The sequence below is a fragment of the Phaethon lepturus genome, unplaced genomic scaffold (assembly GCF_000687285.1).
Source record: "Phaethon lepturus isolate BGI_N335 unplaced genomic scaffold, ASM68728v1 scaffold36554, whole genome shotgun sequence".
NCBI lineage: Eukaryota > Metazoa > Chordata > Aves > Phaethontiformes > Phaethontidae > Phaethon > Phaethon lepturus.
In genome coordinates, this window is record NW_010534669.1 from 1 (window position 1) to 8,311 (window position 8,311).

Sequence of the window (8,311 nt, forward strand, 5' to 3'; positions counted from 1 at the left end):
CCGACCGAAAACGAGAAAGCATGATTTAGCCGCTTGTGTAAGCTGTCAGCCCTCCGTGCTGTGTGGCTTCTGCAGGGAGAGGTAAAGGGTAAATTCCCTGTCCCTCCCAGCTCCTCCCGCTTCCCCTGGTTGCATCCAAAAGCCTTTCCTGCGTTTCGGCCCCATTGCCCGTGCCCAGCTGCACGACCTCGGAGGCTCCTGGGCTCACTGTGCTGAGCGAGGACGCATGAGCCCAGCCCAAAGCGAGACCTCTGCTACCACTTAGAGGAGCTGCATCCAGCTCCCCCTCCCCCAGCCCCTCCACCACCACCCACACAGCAATCCATCAGCATCACCCATGGAGCATCTGGGGGCAACATGTAATTAGGAATGATGCTGTCTGCCGTTTAGAGACATACTACTACAAGGAAAAGCTGGTGAAAGTAATACCCACCGACAGACGTACCTTACAGCGTGCATCGAACACTAATGGGGAAAAGTAATGGGAAGGTGGAGGAAAGATAGAGAACAGAGAAAGATGAAGGCAGTTGCTTACTCCACACAGCTTTAAAACAAAGCAGTCATTAAAATACATGCTCAGAGCAATTGTGATGAAGACGTCTGATAAAACAGTTTATTTATTTGAAGCAATAAATGAATTCTGTAAAATAGGAACACCCTGTCATGCTGGGTAAGTGGAGCTGCATTTGCTCTGTCATCCCTTTACTGGGATACAAACCAGCAGAAATTGTGCAGGCACCCACACGCTACATTTCCTACGTGCAGGACTTGACGGGCCCCTTGGTGTTTTCCTCTCCTCTTGAAGGCTTTCACTGCAAGAGACCTGCTTTGAGATTTTCCACACAGCTGATACTGCGTGGCTCATCTCAAGGATGCCTACTCCTCAGTTTGGGAACATTTCTCTTCAATTATTTCCTATTTTTAATCCCCACCTTCGTTTTTTTTTTAAAGGATTTTAAAAAAATTGGTGGCAGTTGTCACAACAATGTACGTATTTAATAAGCAGGCCTGTGTGTTCGCTTTCAAGGCATACATCAGCCTATTGTCACAGCAAAAACCAGCTGTTTGTGAGATGCTATAACAATTCTTCCAAGATTCACTAACTAGCCTTGGAAAAAGCAAAGTCAAACAAAAGGAGTGTGAACTATGACGAGCAATGTGTGGAGTGGTAATGGAGAAGGGCTAAAGAAGATTTGGCTAAAGAAGCCAAATAAACAAAAACATGGGACAAATTATTTAAATGCATCACAGCCTGGAAGCAAGGAACAGAGGGACTATCTGAGGTCTGGAAAAGCATCGAGAAGGCACTTAAAGCAGAGATTTCTGCATCTCTCCCACAGATCAAGTCATGTAGGAGATAAGTGCATCAATGAATTTGAGTTAAAGCAAATGAACTAATTAAAAAAAAAAAAACAGAAAGAGAAACAAGATGACAGAAATCCCGAAAAAAGTGACTGAACCACTATTTCGTTCAGCCGGAGAAAGGGAAAGGGAAAGAAGCAAAAGGACCAGCTGCCTATTCAGAGCACAACGATATAGAAGACAGCAAAGACCTCAGCACTGTGCTTCTGGGGCTATGGAAAATGTTCTTCTAATGAGGAGTTTTTCAACTGCATTATGAAGCAAGATCAAATCTCTCCGTTGCTTTGTTCTTTCACTTGGTTTGCTAATCTGCAGCAGTAGAACTGATGGCAGTTAGACAGGATGGAATTTATTTCAGGCTTAGAAATTGTACTTGCTGCCTACAGTTTCCCTGCAAAACGGCTTCAAATTACAGCGCACTTGTGTGAAGTTGCACAGTTTTGTCATCTAACCGTTCCACCAGTCCAGAACACATCACGGGAGCCGCGCCGCCGTCATCTGACTGCCATATGCCCGGGAACCTTCCTTCAGTGCACAGTCACCCTCAAATCCACAAAAGCTTTTGCCTGGCTGAGGGATTGCAGGACCCCAGACAAGTAGGACGGCCTGTCTGCAGCACTACTTAACTAACATCCATCTTTTATGTATTCTTCACGTGTCTGTCACCCCAGGATTCCAACACACCAGCACCACATTTCATTCATCTGCAACAGATTGGAATGAACATTCAGCTGAAGTTTTATTAGCTTACTCGTGTATTTTTCAAAAGTTCCTTTTAGTTTTATGGATTTTTTTTAGTTCCTTCAGTAGCTATTGCCAGGGATTTTCACACTATGATCCTGTCAGGCAACTTAGCCGTGTATAAAAGGACCTCTAGCTCTTGTGTCCTCTGGACTGCTCAGGTTGAGGGGAAGGGAGAGGTATATCCCTCCTTCAAGATTCAAATATTTTTTATTCAGATTACAGAAAATTACTTGTGGTCTCTGAGGAGCAGAAAAAAATCCAGATTTCAGATTGCTTTCATAGTTCTGTCCCTCCTTTAGGTGTGCAGTGATGTAGCTCTGTCTATTTTCACACAGAAGGAATCCAGCTGAGAGTGCATTTTATTATAACTCCAGATGATGTTCAAGATGATGAAAAACTCATTTTTCTCAGGTGGTCAGAGAAAAGTCCCAGTAAACTGGCATTCTTTCCTCTCTCATCTATATTATGCAGAGGAACTCAAGTTGTTTATAAAGCAGTTTCAAAGATGTTTTCAAAAAGAAACACATAAATTGCAAAAAAAGAGAGGACAGTCCTGGACTTTTTCACCTTCTCAATTAGTTTTTAATCTCTTAGAACAGTCATTTAGTTCAGAGTAGTTAAACTGCTATGAAACAGCTGCTAAAGCCTTCTTCTACTGTAAATTAAGCAGCAATTTTACCAAACATTCCCATTGCATGACTGCACTAGCATAAACACTTTTTTTTAAAAAAAACACTTGGAGGGGGAAAGGGCAGGCCTAAAATAATGATTCATGACCTCATGATAATTCAAGTCAATGGCAAAACTTTTAACAGATTTTGTTACTGGTAGGTCATGTCTGATATAGAAAGATACATTAATATGGGGAGATGGTCCAAACTGCAGCTCCACACCTCCGAGAGAAAGCCAAGCTGCACACCCTTGCTGCCGGACAGGGTGATGCATCACAGGCATCGCTACAGCTTCTGAAATGGCAGCTTCTTAAAACACTGTCATCAAAACGGTTCATTTTCTCCACTTCAGCCAAGGAATGTCCACAAGAAAATGGCTACGCATTGATCACATCAGTAAACAGTAATAACACTTAGCACTCACAGCAGTTTTCGACTTCGAAGCGCTAATGAACAGCACCCCTGGGACACGCAGAGGAGGTGGAAGTCCTCCCTGTGCCAGACCCAACCAGGTAGGTTGGTGCACCGCTGCCAAATGGACATGGGGTGGAGGCAGGGAGGGGAAGCTGTAATTCCCCTCAGCCCTATGGGTATATGCGTACTCTGCCTTTTCCAGGGCAGGGTGGAGTCTTAACCTGTGCAATTAAGGACAGACTGATTTCAGCTCCGTCTCTCTGGCCACGATAGCATACAAACAGCACAGGCACAACGCCTGGTCTCCTTGAACCCTGCCCAGCCTCCCACTGCCAAATTTCCCTGTCTCTGGTGTGCTCCAAGCCCTTGTAGTCTTCACAGATAAGCTGGCGTAGGGTTTGCTTTGGACTGACGGAAAGCAAGGAAGTTTCATATTGTTAAACTGCTTATAAAATCGCTGGAGTTATCCTCCTTTCTGTTCCCATAAAACAAAAACCTCTGCCAGAGTCACGAGCCATCTCTACGCTGGCATGAGCGGCACTGCCACCGTGTCACTGACTGGTGCGGCTGCCTAGCCCCAAAGCAGGAAGCAGAGACAAAAAGGCCCATGGCCAAACTCAGAGGTGGCGACAGCAAGGAGGTATTACTCATGAAAGGAGGTCAAAAACTTGAAGCTTCCTTACTTACTCATTTCCCAAAGCAGGTAACAGCTGCAACACCAGTATGTTACTGATTTTTCTAATCTCCGTTTCTATCTCATGCTCTGCACGGCTGGGGATTCAGTCTCCACCACAGAGCATGAGCCATTCCCCAAAAGCTCTAGAAAGATTTTCCTACCGTTCTCTCATTTGAAACCCTGTTGGGGAAGAAAAAGGAAAGTCATTTTATCACTTCTGCTTTGTTTCCAGCAAGGAGCAGAGCTGTTCAGAGCACAAAAGTGTACAGGTGACACAGATCCTGTGCCCGATTCTCACTGCAATGGAAATCAGGTGGGTGCTGCGGACCTTAATGGAAATCAGTACCATAAAGCTGGCATTAGTGAGCAGAGGACCTGTCAATGACCTGCTCTCCTCTAGCCATTAAAGATGCTTTACAGCGGCAAGTCTTGTAAAGCAAAGACAGAAATCATTACGATTACCTTTTGGTTGGCCATGCTTGCAAGTGGGGGTATGTGTGTATGTGTATACTGGGAGGGGCTACAGAAAGATCAGAGCAGACTACAAACGGGAGCTGTTCTTTCCAAATTTTATATGTTGCTTGAGTCATGAAAAATTAACTTTGCCCAACTCAGTAAACTCCCTTCCCTCTTTGTTCATATTCACTCTAGTATATCCACCATTTTTGATCTTCTACTGCTTTCCATTGTTGGGGCTTATTTTCTGTGACTTAAGAAGCTGAAATTACACTATATATCTTTGTAGCTCATTGAAGTAACCAGCATTTATTTTAATTTAGTAAGGAAACATTTGGCTGGGTGTGACCAAATAAATACTGTGTCTAAACCAACACAAATATACTTTGCACAAGGCTATAAACCTGTCTCAGAGCTCTAATGATATTGCAAGTCAATAAAGCTTCAGTGTTCTCATTAACATGATTCAATCAGACCTCTGTGTTGCATATTATTAATTTTTAACAATAGATTGTAGTATAATTTATAGCACTGTGGGGCAACGAAGGCTGAATCTTGGTAGTAATCCAACCTTTTAGGCTGATAATGGCTTTAACATTGACCTAATATTGAAAGGTGAGCATGTACAAAGGACATCAGATCTAGTTATAAATAGGACAACAGGGATAAAACATATCACTAGTCCGTAGCAGTGAAGACAAAACTTTCCTTGAGAGCAAAGGGCACAGGTCTTGCCACAAAATTACCAAGAGTTTTGTTGCTGATTTTGACATAAAAAATAACCAAGAGTTGTGTTTTAAAGACAGACATTAACACACTTTCCCTCTCTCAAAATCTAATTTTTGTTATAAAAGGAACAAAATACAGAATAGCTAAAGTTAATCTGGGTACCTATCATTTAACTCGGTTTGGAGGTAGGAACTAGTAGGAGCAAGCATACGTTTATGAAGAAATGGCAAGCCTTCAACATCTCTGTAGAAAACTGTTAAGATTATGACATTACTACACTCACATTACTACTCTCCATAGCTTGCTGAGGCATCATACTGAACACAACTGGTTTCTGCTACAGACAGTAGATCTTATGGTCCTCAGCACTTCCCCAAGCTCTCAGCTAGCCTTGTGATCGGACCTCTGGGTGGGAGGGAACACAAACAACTAAGAAATGTGTTTAACCCAAGTAAGAGTACCTTCTTGTTAAAGGCAGCACAATACCATTTCCTGGTTTAAAAGGCACTCTCATAATCAAAATATGCTTTAGTATTGCTTATACGTATTTTCTAATTCAATCTTTTGTGCAGCATCTAGAAATACAGTACAGCCGTAATAACGTAATTAGTATTTTCACAAGCTAAATTATAGAGCTGACTGCAGAATACAGCATAGTAGCCTCAATATTAATAGTTAAGTATTATATGAAAATGACATCAATAGTTTTAGTATAGTCATGAGAGACATTGTAATTTCCTCTTCTCCAAGATCCCTTCAAATTGTGTCAGATGAGGAAACTCACAAAATCCACTGGCTTTTAGTTCAACTGAAATTCTAAAAATCAGCATCTTGAAGATTTCTTACATAAATTTTTGTAGGTCCTTGAACAATATTCCTTTCTGAATATGGTATTAGGTACAAAGAACTTAAGTTCTGCTGCATCGACCTCTCATATGAATTTAATTTTCCCAGCACTTCTGCAAGTTAACAAAGGACTCTAACAGATACTTCACAGCTGAAGATGATGATACATAGGGATTTGTTGTAACTATCCAAGACCATAAAAGCAATCCTATGTCAGCGCAAGAAGCAGAACCACTGTTCTTTGCAATCTAGTGCTACTCAATATTTCCTTCCTACCCTCGTAACAGAATGAGATCTAAAACTCTAACAACCAAGATACTGGACACCAAGCAGCCATTAAGGAAGATAATGAGGCAAGCATGCTTTCAGAGATTCCTCACCCGAAGAGACAATAGTCAGCCACCCCTACATGCCCAGAAATCAGAGGACTCCAACTGACACCAGAAGTTGAAGGCTATCTCACAGCATCCTCCATGCCTAAAACTCCCTTTTGGCCAAGCTAATTCACAACCCCCTAGACCAAATCAAGAACACTGAGGATCTACCCACACTCCATCCACTTCCTAATTACAGTAACTTTATGCTTTACTTCACAAAGGGAGATTCATTTCTTCCTTCACCAGTTCCATTCAGCTCCTTCAACATTTTGTTCATTTGTTTGTTAAGATGCAGATCTCCAGCAGATTGATCACTTCAGATGAGACAAAACAATCCCTCGGTAAATCCCTTTGGAAACGCAGAACATATTATATGCACAAGAGTTGAAGTCCTTGAATTTCCCCTTTTCAGATCCTCTTGGTTTCCAGTCATTCAGATAAAGAATGGAGCTTTTGTAGGCCAGTTAATCCATCCACTGAATGAAATATGGTGAAGTTTTACACATACACATGTTCTTTCAAGGCCCTGGTTTACATCTGTAGATGTAATAATAGCTGTAGTAATGTAGACAAAAATCATGGCTCGGCCCCCAGAGAAGATCTTTAAAGACATGGGTTCAAAAATCCCAGTGCTGCAGTCAAAGGAACTGGCAAAATGATTTAAGTGTTGTCTCCACTTACGTTTATTTCTGCCAAAGCACTGGCTTCATTTTCTTTGTGTGTCTTAATAAGCCACCTCTGTGAGAGGGACTCTTACTTGAAATGCTTGTATGTCCCAAGCTCAGAAGTAGGCACTGTTGAGTGGTAAGCTGAGACAAACTTCCAAAGGTGGTGTCAGGCTCAAGCTGCAAAATGAGCTGCTGCTTCATCTTCTCTAGCATCCCAGTCACAAACTAGCATGAAAACAGCATTTACACAATGAATTAAAATGCAAATCTACATTTTATTCTATGAAATTGAGACAAATGATACTCACTTGAAGCTTGCCAGAGTAGCAATTACAAACATTAATATAGTTTTAGATGATGACTTAAGCCAAATGAGAGGATGGAATAGAAACGCTGTACATCAGAGCTTGTGAAACACTACAGCAAAAAAAACAGTTCTTACCCTAGTAATGTAAGCCTAAAATACAAATAATTCTGCTGTAAAGGGCTAGATCTGCCTTGTGCAGACGTGTAGCTCCAGGGAAGCCTCCAGCCACAAGGTGTATATGCAACGGGGGAAGCAGCCCGCCAGCAAAGGAGAGCTGAGGGGGGGCTCTGAGTATGTAGGAGTGGACTTTGCACTGCCACAGCCTAACGGGATGTGGCATCGTCCAGGAGAGTCCTGCGACAAGAGGCCAAACAATTCCACTGGCCTAGGACAGAGCTGCCTAGCTGGTGTAAAGGTGTATTTATGCCAGGTCTGATTTGGATTGTGTACTGCACAATCAGATCGCTTTGAAGGTTTGCCTTGTGCAATCATTTCCTTTGTCAGGAATGAGAAAAAGACTGTGAAAAGACTGTGAACAAATTGTTTAGGCATTGAAATTTAACCCTGTGGAATCCTTACAGTGTAGCACAGTGTGACACAGCAGGAGCACATTTGTCAGGGGACTGAAGCCTCTTTGCTCTCTCCGCACAAAACATATACATTAGCATTGTGTGGTGTGGGTGTGCTCCCAAGCACATGACGCAGCTATGGGTACGCAGCTCCATGCCTACCCTGCCTCCCATCCGCACTGCCACTGCATTCAACCCATTCTACACCATTTCTGTTCCGTTAGGGAAAATAAAGGCTTCAGATACATCAAGACTGTCTGGAAGCCCTTCCATTACATTTTCTTTTAGAGATTGTACAAGATTTGATTTTTAAATATGCATAATGCATGTGAGAACATTATTGGGTATTACAACAATCTTTTTAAGAGACCTAATGTTTTTCCAGTAGTGTCCTAGCATTAATAATGTCAGAATAGAAACACCAAAAATGAAAAGGCATTTGGTAGAAGCTAGTCAGTTCCAAGACTTTTCACTCTGATGTGGGCTAGGGAA